The sequence below is a fragment of the Vulpes vulpes genome, chromosome 6 (assembly GCF_048418805.1).
Source record: "Vulpes vulpes isolate BD-2025 chromosome 6, VulVul3, whole genome shotgun sequence".
Taxonomy (NCBI): Eukaryota; Metazoa; Chordata; class Mammalia; order Carnivora; family Canidae; genus Vulpes; species Vulpes vulpes.
Genome location: NC_132785.1, coordinates 103,491,358 through 103,512,713, shown reverse-complemented (window position 1 = coordinate 103,512,713; position 21,356 = coordinate 103,491,358). Strand labels below are relative to the sequence as shown.

Sequence of the window (21,356 nt, the reverse complement as noted above, 5' to 3'; positions counted from 1 at the left end):
GTGGAAGGAGGTTCTCTGACACACTGTGTTTGTAGCAATCTATGGAATCTCACATACTACAAAATCTTACAGCACAGAATTTATGGACCAAGTAGAAATAATAAGGTAGATCTCTACGTACATAGGGACAAAGAAAAAGTTTTAAGACCCATTTTTAAGAATAAAAGTCAAGTTTCTGGGACACCTGGGTGGCTCAGGTCCATCAGGTCATGATTTGAAAGTCCCCAGGGATCAAGTCCTGCATCCAGCCACCTGCCCGGAGCCTGCTTCTCCCTCTGCCTGTGTCTCTGTCCTTCTGTCTCTCATGAATAAATAAATACAATATTTATAAAAAAAATTAAAAGTCAAGTTTCTGAATAGGTGCAATATGCCATATTTGTAAAATATGTATTAGTAAAAGTTTAACATGAAATCTTACATATACGTAACTAATATGAATATTTGTCAAAAAACGTAAAGAAAAAGAAACAACAACAACAACAACAACAAAAAACACATCCCAAGCCGTTAACAGTTCTTACTTTAGAGGTAAGAGATTAAAGAAGATAGAGATGGAAAGAGATCAAAAAGGAACCATTTTGTTTAAATTTCTCACATGAATTTTATTTTTAAAAAAATTTTTAGATTTATTTATTTAATCATGAGACACGACACACACACACACACACACAGAAGGCAGAGACACAGGCAGGGGGAGAAGCAGGCCCCACGCAGGGAGCCCGACGTGGGACCCGATCCCAGGTCTCCAGGACCAGGCCCTGGGCTGAAGGCGGCGCTAAACCGCTGAGCCACCCGGGCTGCCCTGAATTTTTTTTAAAGGCTGTATGCGTGGACTACAACTAAAATAAATATTTAAAAAAAAAAAAAAAAACATTTTTAAAACGAGCTCGGAAAAAAAAAAAAAAAAAGCTCAACTTGACCAAGACGATTCAGTACTTCCCGCATTAGATTGCTTTCCTCCCGCACTTCCTAATTCTGATAATTAACAAAATCTTCCGTGCAGTTCCTTCTATACATGTAATACAATTAAAAAAGAAGAAAAGAAAAGAAAAGAAAGAAAGAAAGAAAGAAAGAAAGAAAGAAAGAAAGAAAGAAAGAAAGAAAGAAAGAAAGAAAGAAAGAAAGAAAAAGAAAAAAATATATATATGGTATGGGGGGGGGGGTGCCTGGCTGGCTCAGCCGGTGGAGCAGGCCGCACTCGTGATCTTGGGGCTGTGAGAGGGAGCCCCACGCTGGGGGTAGAGATCATTTAAAAAAAATGTTTTTTTATTTTTAAAAATATAGTATAAATAATGCAGCGTTTTCTAAGGGAGTTTGCGTCCAATCAGTATCTCAAGAGCTTAGAAAGGGTTGGGTCTGCTTCCGATTCACTGAGCAAGCATCAATCCTGCAGCCACCTCCCGGCTCCCAGGTTGGAGCGGCGGCTCCCAGCAGGGCCCGCAGCAGCGGGTGCGTCTGGGAGGAAAGGGGTGGCAACCGGGGGCGGGGGCAGGTCCCCACGACCGCAGCGGCGGGAGCGCGCGGCGCCGGAGGAGTTGCCAGGTGCCGGGGGCGGTGTCTGCCAGGCTGACGGGGTCCAGAAGCCTCGTAAGAAGGCTTGGCGGGTGCTCCCAGAGAGAGGCGGAGGGGCCCCGAGGGGGCGGCCGGGGAGCGCGCGGTGGGCCGCGGCCCGCGCCCAGAGCCGTTGCTGCACACCTGGGCGCTGAACCGCCGCGGGGGGCGGGGGCGGGGGGCTGCGCCGGGGGAGGGGAAGAAGGGATGGGCCAAGTCGCTGGGGGACCGCGGGGTCCCCGCAATAAGTCGCCCCCGCACCCAGTGACATCTCCAGCTCCACAACGCCTCTCCTCGATCCGCACTGGAAGCCCCCTCCTTCCCTCGCACAGGGCGGGTGAAAGGCCCCACGGGTCCCTTAGTCTCACTTACCTGCGACCCAGGACCCAACCTGAACACCTGCGGCACCTCACGCTGAGGACCTGGAACCCTCCTCGGCCACCTGCGCGCACCCACCCGGATCCACTAGGGCCGAAACCACTTCCGGTCCTGCGGCGGGCTGGAGGACGTAAACCTAGCAGGGAGGTACGCATGGGCGGCGCCATGTCGTACGGAAGCTGCTGGGCCAGCTGTTCCCTCCCCAGTTTCTCCACTGCTGAACAAAGGGTCTGTTAGAATTGGAAAGGCTTAAACTCTCTTGAGAAAAGGGGTGTTTTTGTTTCTGTATTGGTTTTGGTTTTATTTACTTATTTTTAAATATTTTATTTATTTATTCATGAGAGACACAGAGAGAGAGAGAGGCAGAGACTCAGGCAGAGGGAGAAGCAGGCTCCATGCAGGGAGCCCGACGTGGGACTCGATCCCAGGTCTCCGGGGTCACGCCCTGGGCCGAAGGCAGGCGCTAAACCGCTGAGGTTTTAGTTTTAACAGGAGAAGCCTATGGAACCCTCACAAATGCAACATGGAACGTCTAATTGTTATTACTAATTAGCTCAAGTAATGTTACTCTATCACACTAATTTTCTTGACTGTATTTAACGATAAAGGTAAATAAGACAGACGCTTGTTTACATAATGCATTCTTGATTAGCAGTGTATTTAATCCTATTGCCATAATAATAATTATGCTATCTTTTATAACAATAACCACAATACCTTATATTTATATTTAAAATCATCAGTCAACTAGTCTTTGTTAGCAACCATTATATGTGAAGAGGCTAATGGGTGCTATGTATTGTTACTCTGTCATAAGAAGTGTATAAGGAGAAACGAGATGCACATAAAGAATATAAGGTGTAATAATAGCTGCCATTTGTTGACTATGTACATGCAGTGTGCTAGGAACTTTGCAAATTGCTTTATGTGTTTTGTCTCATTTAATCCTTAAAACAACCTCCTGAAGCAGTATTATTATTATTAGTGGCATTTTGCATAAAATGGAGAAAGGTTAAATAAATTTCTCAAGCTTGGAGCTGAGAATCAAACCTCAGTATATCTTCTTGCAAAGCTTGTTGCCCTCATTCTCTATATTATATTACCTCCCATATAGGAAGAGGTTCTAAATTCCGTGAGGTAAGTACCCATAAGGGAGAAATTTATGGCAAATATGGAGGATTAATCCCCTGCATTTTAATTTCTCCATCCTGAAACACCTTAAAAAAAACAAAAAACAAAAGTAAAGAGAAAATGCAAATAAAAGCCACAATGAGATACCATTACATACCAACCAGAAAGTTTAAAATGAAGACAGAAAATACCAAGTATTGACAAGGTTGTGGAGCAACCAAAACTCTCATATGCTGCTGAGGGAATATAAATTGGTACAGTCATTTTGTTTAACTGTTTGGCAATATCAACTAAAGTTGAGTATATGTATAGCCTGGGTCCCCACACTTTCACTCTGAGGTATACACCCAACAGAAGTGTATACATATGTTCACTGAAAGGAAAAATACAAAAAGGAAAAAAAAAAAAAGCCCATACCTGTCATTGGCAATAGCCCTAAACTGGAAACTACCCAAATCCCTATGCTGTTAGAAGTCAGTATGGAGTAATGACTTGAAGAGAACATCGGCAGGCTCACAAAGCACTGATAATGTTCTATTTCTCACTCTGAGTACTGATTTACATGTATGTTCAGGTTGCATATTTGTGGACACTTTCCTGAATTCATATATACTCCAATAAAAAGTTGTTGTTTTTTTTTTAATAAAAGTAAAGGAGTGAAAAGTTTATAAACCCAAAGAAGAAAAAGAATACGAGTGGAGGTATCAGCAGACAAACAAATCTCGGTGTAATTTTATAAGACGAATTTGATTAGAATGACAGAATATTGATATTTGAGGGATCCCATTGAGGAGCAGAATACATGACACCAACATATGCCACTTTGGCATGTGGATTATTTTGAGTTAAAGACAGTTAAGAGCCAGCAGGTTTGGGCAGCCCAGGTGGCTCAGAGGTTTAGCGCCACCTTCAACCCAGGTCGTGATCCTGGAGACCTGGGATGGAGTCCCACATCCGGCTCCCTGCATGAAGCCTGCTTCTCGCTCTGCCTGTGTCTCTGCTTCTCTCTCTCTCTGTGTGTGTCTCTCATGAATAAATAAATAAAATCTTAAAAAAAAAAAAAAGACCCAGCAGATTCAAGAAAAGTTTTTACCTCTCCCTTAACTACCTGAAAGAATTTAGAATGGGGGTCTGGCCCAGAAAAAGAGCTATTACTGGAGATAATTTTTAATAACTTTTTAATATGTGGCAGGCCAAATATCTAGTTACCATATATCTGCTCTTCTTATTGTCCTGTGAATTACCCTCCTCCCATTTGAAGCCCCGGGCCCCTATCCTAATCTTTAGCTTAAGATGGCATATAAGCTTCAATTGCCTGGTTTATCCTTGGGTCTCATTCTTATGGGGCTCTCATAGGTACATAATTAAATTTGTTCTCTCCTGTCTTATGTATGTAATCTGTCTTATGTCAATTTAATTAATAGGTCAGCCAGAACTATCTAGAAGGGTAGAGGAAAAATATTTTCACCCCTACACTATAATAAACTGTCTGGGTCCATAAGCAATCACCCTAAGTTGAGGTCCAATGCAACAAGCCCCATTTGTACATAAAGGATTCCCCATCAGCTTTTCAGTACCTCACTCTTTGTCTTGGTCTTTTTTGGCCTATTGTAACAAGATACCATCAAGCAGGTGGCTTATAAAGAGCAAGAATTGATTTCTCATAGTTTTGTAGGCTGGGAAGTCAATGATCAAGATGCTGACAGGTTTATTTTGGTGAGTGCCTGCTATCTACTTCACAGACTGCTATCTTTTCATTGTGCTTTCACTTGGCCAAGGGATAAGGAACTCTCTTGGGCCTCTTTTATAAGGCACTAATCTCATTCATGAGGGTTCACTCTCATGACCTAATCACCTCCCAAAGCCCTCACCTCCTGATACCAGGAGGGGGTTAGTTTTCTTTTCTTTTTTTTTTAAGAGTTTATTTATTTATTCATGAGAGACACAGAGAGAGAGAGAGAGAGGAGGGAGGCAGGGACACAGGCAGAGGGAGAAACAGGCTCCATGCAGGGAGCCCGACATGGAACTTGATCCTGGGTCTCCAGGATCACGCCCTGGGCTGAAGGTGGCACTAAATGGCTGAGCCACCCGGGCTGCCTGGGGGTTAGTTTTCAACATGTGAATTTTGAGAAGAGACAAAACATTCGATCAATAGCACCTACATATGTAATGATATCCAAGAATCACCAGCCATTGCAGGAATATCTCCAACACCATAATTAACATTTTCATTTTTTTTTTTTTTAAGAGGGAGAGAGAGCATGTACAGGAGTGGGGGAGGGACTGAGGGAGAGAGAGAATCTTTTTTTTTTTTTTTTTTTTCTGAAAGAGAGAATCTTAAGCAGACTCCACATTCAGCATAGAGCCCAATACAGGGCTCAGTCTCACAACCCTGAGATCATGACCTAAGTCAAAATCAAGAGTCAGGTGCTTAACCAACTGAGCCACCCAGATACCCCATTAATTAATATTTTCTAAAGAACAGGTATAGAACTCTGCACCCAACATTTTGAGAACACAAATACTTTTAAAACTTACAAGGAAGATTTAAGAAAATTAATTTTTTTAGCCCATTGAGCAACTCTCTATAAATAGCAAAAAAATGCTATCATACAGATCTCATTCTTTGATCATATTACAATTAAATTAGAAGTCAATAATAAAATCATTTTTGTGACCCCTGGGTGGCTCAGTTGTTGAGCTTCCACCTTCAGCTCAGGGCATGATCCCGGAGTGCCAGGATCAAGTCCCACATTGGGCTCCCTGCATGGAGCCTCCTTTCCTTCTGTCTTTGTCTCTACCTCTCTCTGTGTCTCTCATGAATAAATAAAATCTTTAAAATTATAATTATAAAATTATTTTTACTGTCCATATTTGGAGATTTAAAAAACATCTTTTTTAAAAAAATATTTTATTTATTTATTTATTTATTTATTTATTTATTTATTTATTTGAGAGACAGAGACAGCACAAGCTGTGGGAGAGGGACAAGCAGACTCCCCATTGAGTGGGGAGCCCCACCCAGGCCTTAATCCTCAGACCCTGAGATCATGACCTGAGCCGAAGTCAGACCCTTAACCTGCACCTCCCTCTGCCTGTGTCTCTGCCTCTCTCTCTCTCTCTCTCTCTCTCTCTCTGTGTCTCACACAGAGAGGCAGAGACCTAGGCAGAGGGATCAGCAGGCTCCCTGTGGGAAATCCGATGCTGGACTTGATCCCAGAACCCTGGGATCACGGCCTGAGCTGAAGGCAGATGCCCAACCACTGAGCCACCAGAGGCCCCAATCCTATTTACTAACATCTCAATTATATTCATTCTTCCTCCCCACTTATCCCTTCTATAAACTTTTGTAATATTATTAGGTATCATACAGATTATAAAAGTTATGTTGCTATGCACTCAAGAAGCTTATAAACTAGCTGGAAAGACAAAAAGATAATTTGTTAGCAAATGAGAAGAGGTATCCTTTTTTTGTGGTTTAGAGAGATCCATATCTCTATCTACTTTCTCTCCCCTAAAGAGCTGGAACTAGACTATCGCTTGGAAAAGAACTTCATGAGGCCCCGGCTAATGAGGGTGAGACTCTCCCTGCCATGGGACAAATTCACCCAACAATAGGGGTTGAAAGCCTGGTGAATCAGCATTTTTGTTTTGTAGTAAGTGGCATGCATGGGTGTTGAAGTGAATTGCTTTGTGGAGTAAAAGGGTGAGGCATTAGAAGATTCAGGGGACCAGTCAGAGATAAAGGGGGACCAGTCAGAGATAAAGGTAAGAGTCAGCAAGGCTCCCTCCCAACTTCCTGGGAGAAATAGAAAGATATTTCAGAGGAGAGACTGGGGGAGAACGAAATGTTTAAGGTATTTGGGGAGTTGAGTTGAAGTTCTATGTACTTGTAATGTAACCTCATCTTATATCTCTTATAGACAAGGTTCAGTAAAGTCTGTATCATTCTCCAATGTTTTTGTTCCAGTATATTCTTTGGGGGAATCTGAATAGGTGTTGAATTTTGTGTCCGGTTTTGCAAGTGAAAAAGCAAAGGTTATTTCCTGGCCTTCTGGAGCTGAAGGGTAAAGGGTAGATTGCTGTCATCTAAGTCACAGAGCAAGAAGCATGAGAGAACTCCAATTAAAGATGATGGATTGAACCACATGTAATTCCACATCCTAGTGAAATCTCTCTTTAAAGATGGGAAAAATAGGGGCACCTGGGTGGCTCAGTGGTTGAGTGCCCACCTTTGGCTCAGGGCCTGATTCTGGGGTTCCAGGATCAAGTCCTACATCAGGCTCCCCACAGGGAACCTGCTTCTCCCTCTGCCTATGTCTCTGCCTTTCTTTGTCTCTTATGAATAAATAAATAAAATATTTTTTAAAAAATTGGAAAAAACACAAAATCTCAAGGCAAAAAAGTCATAGAAAAAGAAAACCACTAAAATGAGAGCAAACATAGCAGGGAATTAGCCACCATCACTCGTGTTTGGCAAAGACTCAATGGCAGAAAGACAAGTGGGAAAGTTTTATAGTGAAAACAGGGATGACTTCAGATATGCTCTGATTGGTGGTCATTGTTATGGGAAAGCTGGAGATGGGTTAACTAGAAGCCAGGCTTCTTTTTTAAAATTTTAAAGATTTATTTATTTATTTATTTATTTATTTATTTGAGAGAGAGAACATAAGCAGGGGGAGGGGCAGAGGGAAAAGGAGAAACAGGACACACACCCCCACCCCACGCCCATGCTGAGCAGAGACCTTGGTGCAGGGAGTCAATCCCAGGACCCAGCATCTTGACCTGAGCTGAGGGTAGAGGTAGCTTGGACTGACCCACCCAGGTGCCCCTGAAGCCAGGATTCTTAGGTGATTGGTTTGGCTTTCTCTGGTTGGTGCTGTGTTGGAAGTGGGGACAAAATATAAGGAAACTGACTCATCGACAAGTTCTAACCATTCTAGGCTGTTTGCCTTGGAGGCTGCGGTTTGGCTTCCCAGGCTGGTAGCTGTAGAAGTTATGGGTCAGAGTGCTATTGTCATATATGGTCTGGCTATTGTCTGTTTGTATAGTCAGTCTCTTGGAGAACAGGAGATAAAATCATTAACATTTGGAAGCTGGAAAACAGGATAGTGGGAGCTTACTTAGCAGACTCCACATCTTTCAAAAGACAGGCCAGGAGCAAGCCTGGTTTGCCCCAGGGAACCCCTAAAAGGCTCAGGGACTGGCAACACCAGGTACCTCAAGAAGCAGCAATAATGTTGGGACTAAAAGAAGAATAATTGGTTAAAAGTCTATTTCAGATGCAGTTAGACCACCAGATTTCCTCTCTAGCTGCCGAGTGAGGAATAAGTGGATAAAGCATAGAGGACAAAGTGGAAGATACCTTGTCTAGTTAAGAATAGGGGTGTCATACCAAAACCAGGATTCAGTGAAAATTATTTATTTTCAAGACCTCTGCCTTAGTTTCCCACATTAGCAACCAATGTTAGAAGCCAAGTGTTTAAGAAAAATGTTGAGGGGTGCCTGGATGGCTCAGTGAATTAAGCATCGGGCTCTTGATCTAGGCTCAGGTTATGATCTCTGCTCTCAGCAGGTAGTCTGCTTGAGAGTGTCTCTCTCCCTCCCTCTCCCCCATGCTCTCTCAAACAAACAAACAAATAAATATTTAAAAGACTTTACTCATTTATCTGACAGGGAGAGAGAACACAGGCAGGTAGAGCAGCAGGCAGGGGTGGGGGGATGGAGGCAGGGGGGGTGGAGAAGCAGGCTGTCTGCTGAGCAGAGAGCTCAACGCAAGGCTGGATTCCAGGATTCTGGGATCATGACCTGAGCCAAAGGCAGACACCTGACCATCTGAGCCACCCAAGCACCCAGTAAACTTTCTAGAAAAAAGAAAAAAGAAAAGAAAAAAGAGAAAATTTCAGATAATTTTGTTATGAGCATATATCAAAATTTCTTTACTATCTTGTAACAAGGGAGAAGACTTATAGTAGGATATTTCTAAGTGGACCAAAATATAATCAGGAAATGGAAAAGTGCATTGTCCTAGGCATATCCTTTCCACTTATCAGATTCTATAGAGTTCTTGCCTTTTATACTCTTTGAGCTCTTATGCAATGCTGAAGAGATATAGATTAATTTGTAGAAAACTGATAGTAATGCAAATAATTATCATCTTTAGATAAATATAAATAAATGCTGTTAGGTGAAGCTTCTATTGACAACCCTGCACCCACACATCCCTCAATAAGCCAGCTTTGTGTCTACTGAGAAAATTTATTTCAGCATTTTTTAAAAAGATTTAGTTTAGAGAGGATGAGGAAGGGCAGAGGGAGAGGGAGAGTCTCAAGCACACTCTGCACTGAGCAGGGAGCCCAACGTGGGGCTCAATCCCAGGACCTGGAGATCACGACCTGAGCTGAAACCAAGAGTCCAAGGCTAAACCAAGTGTACCCCCTGGGCGTCCCATATTCCAACATTTTTGATGAACTTAGGTATTTGGTCTTTGGGTTTTCCTTTAAACTGATTGTAACACCTTTTCCAGTTCCCTCATTAATTAATGAGTTAAGTTAAATCTTTGACATGTATTTATTTCGTATCTGCATCTGAGTCATAATTTCCCTTTTTCTTCTTTTAACTATTATCCTTTAAAAAGTCCATTTCAAAAATTTACTTTTGGTAGGGATATTTGGGAAGAAAAAAGATTGGTTAGAAATTCATTTTAGGGGCTTGGCTCAGCCGGTTAAGTTCCAGCCCCATGCTGGATGTAGAGATTCCTTGAAAAGAAAATAGTTAGGGACACCTGGGTGGATCAGCAGTTGAGCATCTGCTTCGGCTCAGGGTGTGATCCTGGGGTTCTAGAATCCAGTCCCACATCGGGCTCCTTGCAAGAGAACCTGCTTCTCCCTCTGCCTATGTCTCTGCATATCTCTCTCTCTCTCTCTCTCTCTCTGTGTCTCTCATGAATAAATAAATAAAATCTTTAAAAAAATAAAAATAAAATCTTTAAAAAATGAAAGAAAAATCATTTTAAATTAGATATAAAAAAGGAAAGAGTAGTTGGTGAAATTCACCACAGTCTGAACTGACAGGTGAGTGGGTGGGTAAGTGGCTTCTCGGAAGTTTTAATCTCTTTAGTTTTATTAGAATTTTGTGTAGGCATTTTATCAGAAGTTCTAATTTCTTCCTAGAAGGTGGCTGTAAATTACATCATGCAAAAAACCCTGCATTCTGGTGCTAGTTTGAATTATTTTCTTTTATGGGGTAATGATTCCTGAATCTCCATCTAAAGCTAAATACCTACTCCTAGTGCTATTCAAAGTGCTGGACTGCAGTGAGAAAAGGACTTTGCTCTAAAACATAAAGCATATGGCATCCTTCACTGAAGAAATTGTCCTACAAAAATGTGCTTGCTGACGTAGATACTTTACATTCTGGCACAAACTTTTACCTTATTGAGAATTGATTAAAAAAAAAAAAACAACATTGTGGGGCACCTGGCTGCTTCAGTCTGTAAAGCATGTTACTCTTGATCTTGGGGTCATATGTTCCAGCCCCACACTGAGAGGAGAATTTACTTTTAAAAATAATACTAATAATCAAAATGCATTGGGCCACCTGGGTGGCTCAGTTGGTTAAGTGTCCAACTCTTGCTCAGGTCAGGTTTTGATCTCAGGGTCCTGAGTTTAAGCCCCTCATTGCAGGGATCCCTGGGTGGCGCAGCAGTTTAGCACCTGCCTTTGGCCCAGGGCGCGATCCTGGAGACCCGGGATCGAATCCCACGTCGGGCTCCCTGCATGGGGCCTGCTTCTCCCTCTGCCTGTGTCTCTGCCTCTCTTTCTCTCTCTCTCTCTGTGTGACTATCATGAATCAATAAATAAAATCTTTAAAAAAAAAAAAAAAAAGCCCCTCATTGCACTCCATGCTGGGCATGAGCCTACTTTTAATCAATCGATTAATTAATTAACTAATTAAAAAAACAAACTGCACAAAATGAAATGTTATTCAGCTTTTAAAAGGAATAAAATTATAATACAGGCTACAATAGGAATGAACCTTGAAGGTATTTATCTGATTGAAATAAGCCAGACACAAAGGGACAAGTAATGCATGATTCCACTTTTATGAGGTTTCTAGAAGAGTCAAACTCATAGAGACTGGAGTGAAATAGAGATGACCAGGGGCTGGATTGAAGGAGGAATGGGAAGTTATTACTTATTGGGCACAGAGGGGTTTTTTTGTTCTGTTTTTGTTTTGTTTTTTTAAAAGATTGTATTTATTTATTTGAGAAAGAGAGAGGACAAGAGAGTCACAAGCTAGGGGAGCAGCAGAGGGAGAGGGAGAAGCAGGCTCTCCACTGAGCAAGGAACTGGATGCAGGGCTTGATACCACGACCCTAGGAACATGACTTGAGCGGAAGGCAGACACTTAGCCAACTGAGCTACCTAGGCACCCCTGAGCACAGAGCATTAGTTTGGGATGATGGAAAAAAATCTGGAGATAGATGATGGTGATAGTTGCAAAACAATGTAAATATACTTAATGCTACAGAACTATACATTTAAAAATGGTTAAGATGGCAAATTTTAAGTTATATATGTATTTTTTCACAATTATAAAAATGATTAAAATGATAGATTTTAGGTCGCCCGGGTGGCTCAGTGGTTGAGCATCTACCTTTGGCTTGGGTCATGGTCTCGGGATCCTGGGATTGAGTCCTGCATCAGGCTCCCCACAGGGAGCCTGCTTCTCCCTCTGCTTATGTCTCTGCCTCTCTCTGTCTCTCATGAATAGATAAATAAAATCTTTTTTAAAATGATAGATTTTATATATATAATATATATTAATATATTTAATATTATATTACTTTATAATATATATTAGTATATATTATATATATTTATATATGTTACTGCAATTTTCTTTTCTTTTTCTTTGCAGGCCAACTAATCCAAAGACTACATTTTGAATTGTACTACATTAGAGTCCAGACTTCTCAAACTAAATTCATCAACCCCAGAAGATCTTTTCACATGGTACAAACTAGCTCCTTTCTGACTCCCTTCTCCACATTCATTCTATCTCTTTCTCCACTAGTCATTTAGTTACTCCTGCTAGAAATCTGTGAAATGCCCTAGACTCCTGCTTCCCCCTCATCCTTTTGTGTGTAATTTGAGCAATGATTACCTAACTGTGTTGGTCATGAAGAAACTGTTCCTCAGCTTCAAAGTCACGCATCTATGCTCTGTTTTGTGGTGCTGGGGCTGGGTCTCTGCTTCTCATGTTTTTCTGTGGCCAGCCTGGCTCTCTATTAGGTTCTGCCAATAGTGGGAGATCAGAGGCAGGAAGAAGGGAGAAGGGACTGCTCCTTCTTGTTCGCTTCCTGTTTCTATTCAAGTCACCCAGGCAACAGCTCTTCGTGCCAGCAGCAGCAGTTGGTTCCAGCTCTGGACTCCTTTCCATATTCCCAGAACTAGCCTCATCATGCTCCTTAGAGATACCAGTACCAGCTAGGCAGCAATCCTCCTCGGAGATCTGAGTCCCGACACTGCAGAGGCCGACCACTGAGCTACTGAGCTACGGTGGTTCCAGCCCTCTAGGGCTCCTCCTTCAGGTGTTTAATCCTAATAATCCCATCCCTGACCTTTTATTTCCCCCATCTACTTCTTGCAATTACTACTTCTTTGTTCTACTTCTCTTTTCAATTCTTCAACGCCCATAGTATCTCCAATAAATCTTTTTTTTTTTTTTTTAAAGATCTGGGCTTTGTCCTGTTTGTTTGTTTGTTTATTTTTGAGAGAAAGGAGAGAATGTATGGGCATGGCAGGGGTGGGGGGAGGACAGAGGGAACAGGAGAGGAGAATCCCAAGCAGGCTCCACAACCAGTGCAGAGCTCGATGTGGAGCCCTATCTCAACCTTGAGATCATGACCTGAGCCAAAATCAAGAGTCAGATGCTTAACTAACTGAGCCACCCAGGTGCCCCTCCAATAACTCTTATTCTTTTAAAGATTTTATTTATTTATTTGAGAGAGAAAAAAAGATGAGTATGCAGGGAGAGGCAGAGGGAAAGGGAGAAGCAGATTCCCCACTGAGCAGGGAGCCCGATGCAGGGCTCTATCCCAGGACCCTGGGATCCTGGGATCATGACCTGAGCCGAAGACAGATGCTTAACCAACTGAGCCACACAGGCACCCCTTCGATAGCTCTTTATATAAACTTTCTTAGTTAAGATAATTAGTATAGTTGGTTTCTTTCCTGAGTACTGACTAATATGGTAAATGACCCCAAGAGTGGTTCTAGGTAACAGACATTGAGATATATATATAGGATTTGGGGTTGATTTTTTTGTACCCTTAAACTCAAATTGAATGTTGAGCAAGCTGTCAATGGAAATGGGATGTTGTGGCATCATAAATGATCAACTTATCACCTTTAGTCATTTGTGGTGAAGCGCCCACTAAAGCAAATGATTTGGAGCCACATATGACTAGCTGATGGTAATGGTGACTATAACAACTCTAGGTTGGGAGTGGTTTCATTTGCAGCCACCAAAAAATCTACATAAAAAATGGAAAGTTCAAGTCATTAAACATTCAGTCCAATGACAGAGAAAGTTTCTTATGGCAGCCCCAAATAACGCATTATCTTTTATTTATTTATTTTTAAAGATTTTATTTATTTATTGATGAGCCACACACATGGGGGGAGAGAGAGAGAGAGAGAGAGAGGCAGAGACACAGGCAGAGGGAGAAGCAGGCTCCATGCAGGGAGCCTGATGTGGGACTCGATTCTGGGTCTCCAGGATTACGCCCTGGGCCAAAGGCAGGCGCCAAACAGCTGAGCCACCCAAGGATCCCCTACCCCTTATCTTTTATACCTGAAAACTAATCTTGCTGAAAATTGAACATAAAGTTTAATTGTGCAGATATCAAAATTACAACATAAGTTGATTTTATAGCCTTGCCAAAAATCTCTGGTGAAAGATACAGCATTGGTAGAGAAGGGTGAGACCCTGAAACTGAAATGGTGACATTTGGGTTGTCTCAAAGTTAAGATTCTTGAGTGCCCAAATCTCTCTAAGCCTCCAAAATCAGTGGAGACAGCCTTCCATCCCTTGCTTAAAATCCCTGTAACAACATTATCTGAGTGATGTCTATTTTCCTCAAATTCCACTCCAAAAACTCCTTGTTACCTGTAGATCAGAGTTTCTCAACATGTTGGGCTATGGATAACTGTTGTGAGGGGATGTCCTGTGCATTGTAATATCTAGCAACATCCCTGACCTCTTACCTACTAGCTCCAGCGTCACTTCCCAAGCCCAAGTTGTGACAACAATCAGATGTACCCTGGGAGAAAAAAAAATCATCCCCAGTAGAGGACCAATGCTCTAGATCCATAACTAGGGTCAGATCTCAACATGTTCCAACTCTGACTACGAAGAAATGACTTGTGCTTATTTATTGCAATATTTTGTTCATTTATATTTGCAGATTTGGAGAACATGTGAAAGAATGGATTCTTTTTTTCCAGGAAGAAAATAAACAAGGAAGACAATCTAACACCAGATTCAGTTGAATTATTAACCAATTCAATTCAATTGATGAGCACTTTTACCACAATTCTAGAGTTAATGTGCTAGCTTGTGTGGCTGGAAATGGCTCTAATGGTTGATTCACTGAAACTTTAAGTAGTGGCCTACATTCAATGAAGTTGAGATGCAAGAACTTGCTGGTATGACTTAAAAGAAGGAATTCAAGATCTTAAGGAGATAGAAATGTTGGAGTAGATCTATCATGTATGTATTGCCACTCCCTCACTATTTCAGAGGATACTCTCTCCACTAAGGCATTGAGAAATAAATTGGTGGTTGGGCACCAGTATCCCTGTAACTTTTAACCTGTGTGGTGGCTGTTTCCTGTAGACATATTTGATGAAAGAAGTTATAGTTGAGATGGGTCCCCTGATTTCAATGGCAATAGGGATCCTGGAGTAACAGAGGTCAAAGACTACATGTGTCAAGAGATAATATGTGGACTTCCTTCCAAAGAGTACAGTATGGGGGTGCCTGGCTGGCTCAGGTGGTGGAGCATGGGACTCGGTCTCGGGGTTGTTAGTTTAAGCTCCATGCTGGGTGTATTTAAAAATAAAATATTTAAAACAACAACAAAGAGTATAGTATGAAAAGAGGCAGGGGGAAAGAGTGACTTTACATTGTAGAAACCTGACAAAACTACCTCAGCCAGCTTATCAAGGTTATAAGTCACATTGAAAGTATATGCCTTCCTATATAAATCAGGACTGCTATAACAAAAGGAAATGGATGGCTTCAAGAACAGAAATCTATTTCTCATAGTTCTGGAGGCTGAGGAGTCCAAGACCAAGATGCAGACCAATTCTGTTTCTGTTGAGAGCTCTTTTCCTGGTTTGTAGATGGCCACTTTCTCACTGTATTCTCATGTGATGAAGAAAGAGAAATCTCTGGTGTCTCTTCTTATAAGGACACTAATCCTATTGGATTAGGGTCCCACCCTTACTGCTTCATTTAATCTTAATTACCTTCTAAAGACCTTATCTCCAAATATAGTAAAATTGGAGTGTAAGGCTCAGCATTAGAATTTGTGGGGCTGAGGGAAGACACAATTCAGTCCATAACAATACCCCCTTGATAAAATTTGATGAAAATGGCACTTTACCTGTGTCCTTCCTCCCAAAAACACATAACCCCAGTCTAATTGTGAGATAAACATCAGAAAAATCCCAGTTGAGTAACACTCTACAAAATATTTGATTAGTACTCTTTAGAACTGTTAAGGTCATCAAAAACAAGGTAAAGTCCCAGCCAAGAGGAACCTTAGGAGACGTGTGAACTAAATGTAAAGTGGTATCCCTGATGAAAACCTGGCACACACAAAGGATATTGAGTAAAAGTTAAGGTAATCTAAATAAAGTATGGACTTCGGTTAACAATATAATGATATAAGTTCATTATTTATGACAGATGTACCATACTGAGATAAAAAGTTAATAACAGAGGAAATTGGGTATGAGATATAGGGGAACCCTTTATTCTATCTTCACCAGTTGTCTGTAAATCTAAATCTATTCTAAAACAAAAAAGCTTATTGGAGTGACTGGGTGGCACAGTCGGTTAAGCATCTGACTCTTGGTTCTTGGTTTCTGTTTAGGTCATGATCTCAGGGTCATGAGACAGAGCCTGGTGTCGGGTTCCATGCTCAGCATAGCATCTGCTTAAAGACTCTTTCCCTCTCCCTCTGCCCACCCCCCATTCTACATTCTCTTTCTCTCTCTCTCTCTTTCTTTCTCAAATAAATAAATAAATATTTACATAAAATAAAAAGCTTATTTAAAAAGTAAAAATAAAAAGCCAATTTGGGCACAATTATAATGAGTAGCAGAAATGAAGTGGTATTCAGAAAGTTTTGATACAAAGAATCTTTGGCAGTGGGTAATTGATCCTGGTATCCTAAGTTTAAAATGGATAGCTTAGGGATCCCTGGGTGGCGCAGCGGTTTGGCCCCTGCCTTTGGCCCAGGGTGCGATCCTGGAGACCTGGGATCAAATCCCATGTCGGGCTCCAGGTGCATGGAGCCTGCTTCTCCCTCTGCCTGTGTCTCTGCCTCTCTCTCTCTCTCTCTCTCTGTGTGACTATCATAAATAAATAAATAAATAAATAAATAAAATTTAAAAAATAAATAAAGAGCTGTTTAAAAAAATAAAATAAAATGAATAGCTTAATAAAATGTTATTGGAGTTATTGACTTGTGATATGTCCTAGTGCTGGACAAGGCACAAACTCTGGACAAAATACACCAAAAACAACTTCCTGAAGGCATTGGAGAGTGAACAAAAGCACATAGATTCTGACAGGGAGTCAACACTTACAAGAAAAAGCACAGGGTGAATTTTTTTTTTTTAATAGTCTTTAACCTGAGGGCAAGCTTCAGCTAGAGCTCCCTGGAAGGCAAAAATAATAAGAGGAAATCCACAGTCTTTGTGGCCTGAACAACCAAAGAGAGTTGGAGGGATCTGCAGCTGCCAGACAGTGAGAGGGGAATCCAACAAAGGATAGAACCAGAGAGGGGGAGCCAGATAATTTGTGTGTGTGTGTTTTTTTAAGATTTTATTTATTTTTTTGAGAGAGAGTAAGCACAAGCAGGGTGAGTGGCAGGCCAAATGGAGAGGGAGAAGCATGTTTCCTGCTGATCAGGGAGCCCAATGTGGGTCTTAATCCCAGGACCCCAGGAACATAACCTGAGCTTAACCAACTGAGCCACTCAGGTGCCCCCATAATTTGTGTTTAAACACTGTTCAGCTTCTAGTGAACCCCTGAACCACATGCTCAGGGCAGTCTACAAGTAGCCCAACCAAAGGAAAAACAACTGAATGGAGATTTGTGCTGCAGCCCGGAAATAGAAATTAGAGTTTAAGTCCATCCAAATTAATGGCATGCTGAAACAAACAAACAACAACAACAATAAAATAGCACTCTTTAAGGAAAATAACAGAATCTACTCTCCACAAACTTGACATATGAAGAAACAAGACTATATATCACATCTTCTCAAGAGAAACAACAATCAACATACATGGACAGCAGTATGACACGGTTGCTCAATTAGCAAAGATTTCAAAGCTGATATTTTTAAAAGAGATTATATTTATTTCAGACAGAGAGAGTGAGCACAAGTAGGGGGTGGGTGGGAAAGGGAAAAGCAGACTCCCCACTGAACAGGAATCCTGACATGGGGCTTGATCCCAGTATCTGGGATCATAATCTGAGCCAAAGTCAGACACTTAACAGACTGAGCACCCAGGCACCCCTAAAACTAATATAAAACTATATTTGATGATATAAAGGAAAAATGTTCATAGTGTATAAACAGGAAATCTCTGTAAACAGACAAATTGAAATGATATAAAAGTGAAGCAAATGGAATTCCAGATCTAATATATATATATATATGGTGTATATGTATCTGAAACAAACAAACAAAAAAATCCCTGGAGGGATGCCTGGGTGACTCGGTGGTTGAGCATCTGCCTTTGGCTCAAGGCGTGATCCTGAAATCCGGGATAGAGTCCCACATCTGGCTCCTTACAGGAAGCCTGCTTCTCCCTCTGTCTGTGTCTCTGCCTCTCTCTCTCTCTCTCTCTCTGTGTCTCTCATGAATAAATAAATAAAATCTTTAAAAAATATATATTCACTGGATAAGATTACAGCAGAATAGAAATAACAAAAGAGTCAGCTTAGCTTTAAGATAGATTCATAGAAATGATCCAATATGAAAAACAGAAATGAAAAATTATTGGAAAGGAAATGAACAAAATCTCAGAGATCCCAGCCAAGAGCAAAAGATCTAATGTATATCAAATTGAGTCCCAAAAGGAAAGGAGAAAGAGAAAAAGAGACAGAAAAAATGTTTGAAGACACAACGATCAAGTGATAAAAAAGTTCCCAAATTTATTGATAGACGTACATTTATAGGCTCAAAGATCTCAGCAGATCCCATGTTGTATAGATTTAAAGAAAACCACGTGTAGGCATAGTATATTCAAACTGCTGAAAACCAGACAAAGAGCATTCTTGAAAGCAAGAGAAAAATGACTCATTATATAAAGGAGAATGAAAAAAAAAAAAACCCTACTAACTTTTATTAGAAAAAATGGAGGACAGAAGGCAATGAATTACCATTTTTAAAGATTTTATTTTTAAATAATCTCTACACCCAACTTGGGGCTTGAACTACAATCCCCAGATCAATTAATTGTTGCATGTGCTACCAACTGGGCCAGCCAGGTGCCCCATGATGACCATTTTTAAAATGCTTAAAGATGCTGACAACCCAGAATTCTATACCAATAAGAACATCCTTAAAAATGAAGGCAAACAAACAAAACTTTTAGATTAAGAAAGAGAAAGAAGAACCAAAAGGGGGCACCTGTGGCTCAGTCAGTAGACCATGCAACTCCTGCTTGTGAGTTCAAGCCCAAAGATGGGCATAGAGCTTACTTAAGAAGAAGAAAAAGAAGGAAGAAGGAAAAAGAAGAAGAAGAAGAAGAAGAAGAAGAAGAAGAAGAAGAAGAAGAAGAAGAAGAAGAAGAAGAAAAAGAAGAATCATCTATAAGGATTCATCACCAGCAAAAGTGTACTACAAGAAAGACCAAAGGAAGTTATTTGAGCTAAGAAGAAATGATACCTGGTAGAAAATCAGACCTTCAGGAAGGAGTGAGGAACATCAGAAATGCAAATATCTGGCTAAATACACAAGAGGGTTTTTTTCCTCTCATAATTAAAAAACAACAACACGTGTGACTGTTTAAAGTTAAAATTACCGGGTGCCTGGGTAGCTCAGCAGTTGAGCATCTACCTTTGGCTCAGGGTGTGATCCCAGAGTCCTAGGATCAAATCCCACGTCGGGGTCCCTGCATGGAGCCTGCTTGTGCCTCTGCCTCTCTCTCTCTCTCGTATAAATAAATAAAATATTTTTTAAAAAGTGAAAAATTGCCTTGTGAAGTTTACAACATTTGTAGTTGCAATATATAAGACAGTTATAGTATAAAGAAATGAGGGGGTAGAAAATTGATCTGCAGGGGCAACTGGGTGGCTCGGTTAGTTAAGTATCTGCCTTTGGCTCAGGTCATGATCCTAGAGCCTGGCTTCTCCCTTTCCCTCAGCCATTCACCATACCCTACCCTACACCACAGGTGCTCTCACTTTTTTCCTCTCTCTCTCTAATAAATAAAATCTTTTAAAAAAATAAGAAAGAAAAAAAAAGAAGAAAGTTGATTTGTAGACTTGTAAAATTTCTACATTCTGTGTAAAATGATTAAATATTAATTCTGAGTAGATTGTGAAAAGTAAGGATGTACATTGAAATACCTAGATCAACTGCTAAGAATGTAATATAAGAGATATAGTTAAAAAGATAATAGATAAAATTAAAATTTAAAAATATTTAAATAATTAAAAGGACAAGAAAGGAAAAACAAAACAAAACAAAAAGATAAGAAGGGATAAACAGAAAACAAATAATAAAATAGAAGACCTAAGTCTAACCATATTAATAATTACATTAAATGTTGATGGATTAAACACTTCAACTGATAGGCAGAGATAGGCAGAAACACTTCATAAAAACACAAATGCCACTATTTACTACCTATAAAATACACACTATAAATAAAGTATGATACAAAGACACAGATAATTTGAAAGTAAATAGAAAAAAAAGACATGCAGGCAGTAAGCATAAGAAAGTGGAGTAGCTGTATTAATATCAGATAAAACAGATTTCAAGGGGCACCTGATGGCTCAGTGGTTGAGCATCTGCCTTTGGCTCAGGTCATGATCCTGGGGTCTCAGGATCAAGCCCCGCATCAGGCTCCCTTTGGGGGGCCTGCTTCTCCCTCTGCTTATGTCTCTGCCTCTGTCTGTGTGTCTCTCATACAGAGTATGAGAGTAAATAAATAAAATCTTTGAAAAATAAATAAAACAGATTTCAAGATGAAAAGTATCAGAGGACACAAAAAGGGGCATTTTACAATAGTAAAAGTGTCAGTATATCAGAAGACATACAATCATAAATATGTTTATCCCTAATAACAGAGCTTCCAAATATATGAAGCAAAAATGACAGAATTTTTAAAAAATATTTTACTTATTTATTCATGAGATACAGAGAGAGAGAGGGAGAGACACAGGCAGAGGGAGAAGCAGGCTCCATGCAGGGAGCCCGATGTGGGACTTGATCCCGGTTCTCCAGGATCACGCCCCGGGCAGAAGGCAGGCAATCAACCGCTGAGCCACACAGGGATCCCCACCCAAAATGACAGAAATAAGAGAGAAAAAGACAATTCCACAATTGTAGTTGGAGATTTTAACATCTCTCTCTAATCAATTGGCAGTCCAACCAGGTAGAAAATCATCAAAGACATATAAGAACTGAACAACACAATGAACTACGTTGTCCTAATTGACATTAATAGCACTGGAGTCCCAACAACTACAAAACACCATTCTTTTCAAGTGAAAGTGGTATATTCACCAGGATAGGCCATATGTTAAACCATAGAACAAGCACTGATACATTTTTAACGTTTCGAAAATTTTTAAGATTTCCCTTAGATTTCTCTGACGCTGGAACTAAATTATAAATAACAAGATTTTAAAAACAGATTTTATGTATGTATGTATATATGTATGTATTTACTTGAAAGAGAGAGAATGAGTGTGAGTGGGGGTAAAAGCAAAGGATGAGAGACAAGCACATTCCAGGCTGAGCAGGGAGGTCT

The 21,356-nt window shown here is 40.6% G+C and overlaps 1 protein-coding gene and 1 long non-coding RNA gene across 4 annotated transcripts in view; one reads left to right on the top strand and one right to left on the bottom strand.

The window, feature by feature from the left end:
• The window catches only part of EXD2 (exonuclease 3'-5' domain containing 2), a 59,932-nt gene extending 57,885 nt beyond the window's left edge, over positions 1-2,047 (bottom strand). Inside the window, exon 1 of one of the 3 annotated variants that reach the window (XM_026008466.2) lies at positions 1,924-2,047. The gene's annotated coding sequence lies outside the window, so the exon portion shown is untranslated. The remainder of the gene's footprint in view (positions 1-1,923) is intronic. The other 2 variants (XM_026008467.2, XM_072761814.1) reach the window with 2 other exon arrangements.
• On the top strand, positions 1,966-12,538 carry LOC112927210 (uncharacterized). The gene is made up of 3 exons (XR_003236477.2): positions 1,966-2,076; positions 11,983-12,077; positions 12,440-12,538. It is a non-coding gene; the product is annotated as an uncharacterized lncRNA (long non-coding RNA).
• The last annotated feature ends 8,818 nt before the right edge of the window (positions 12,539-21,356 follow it).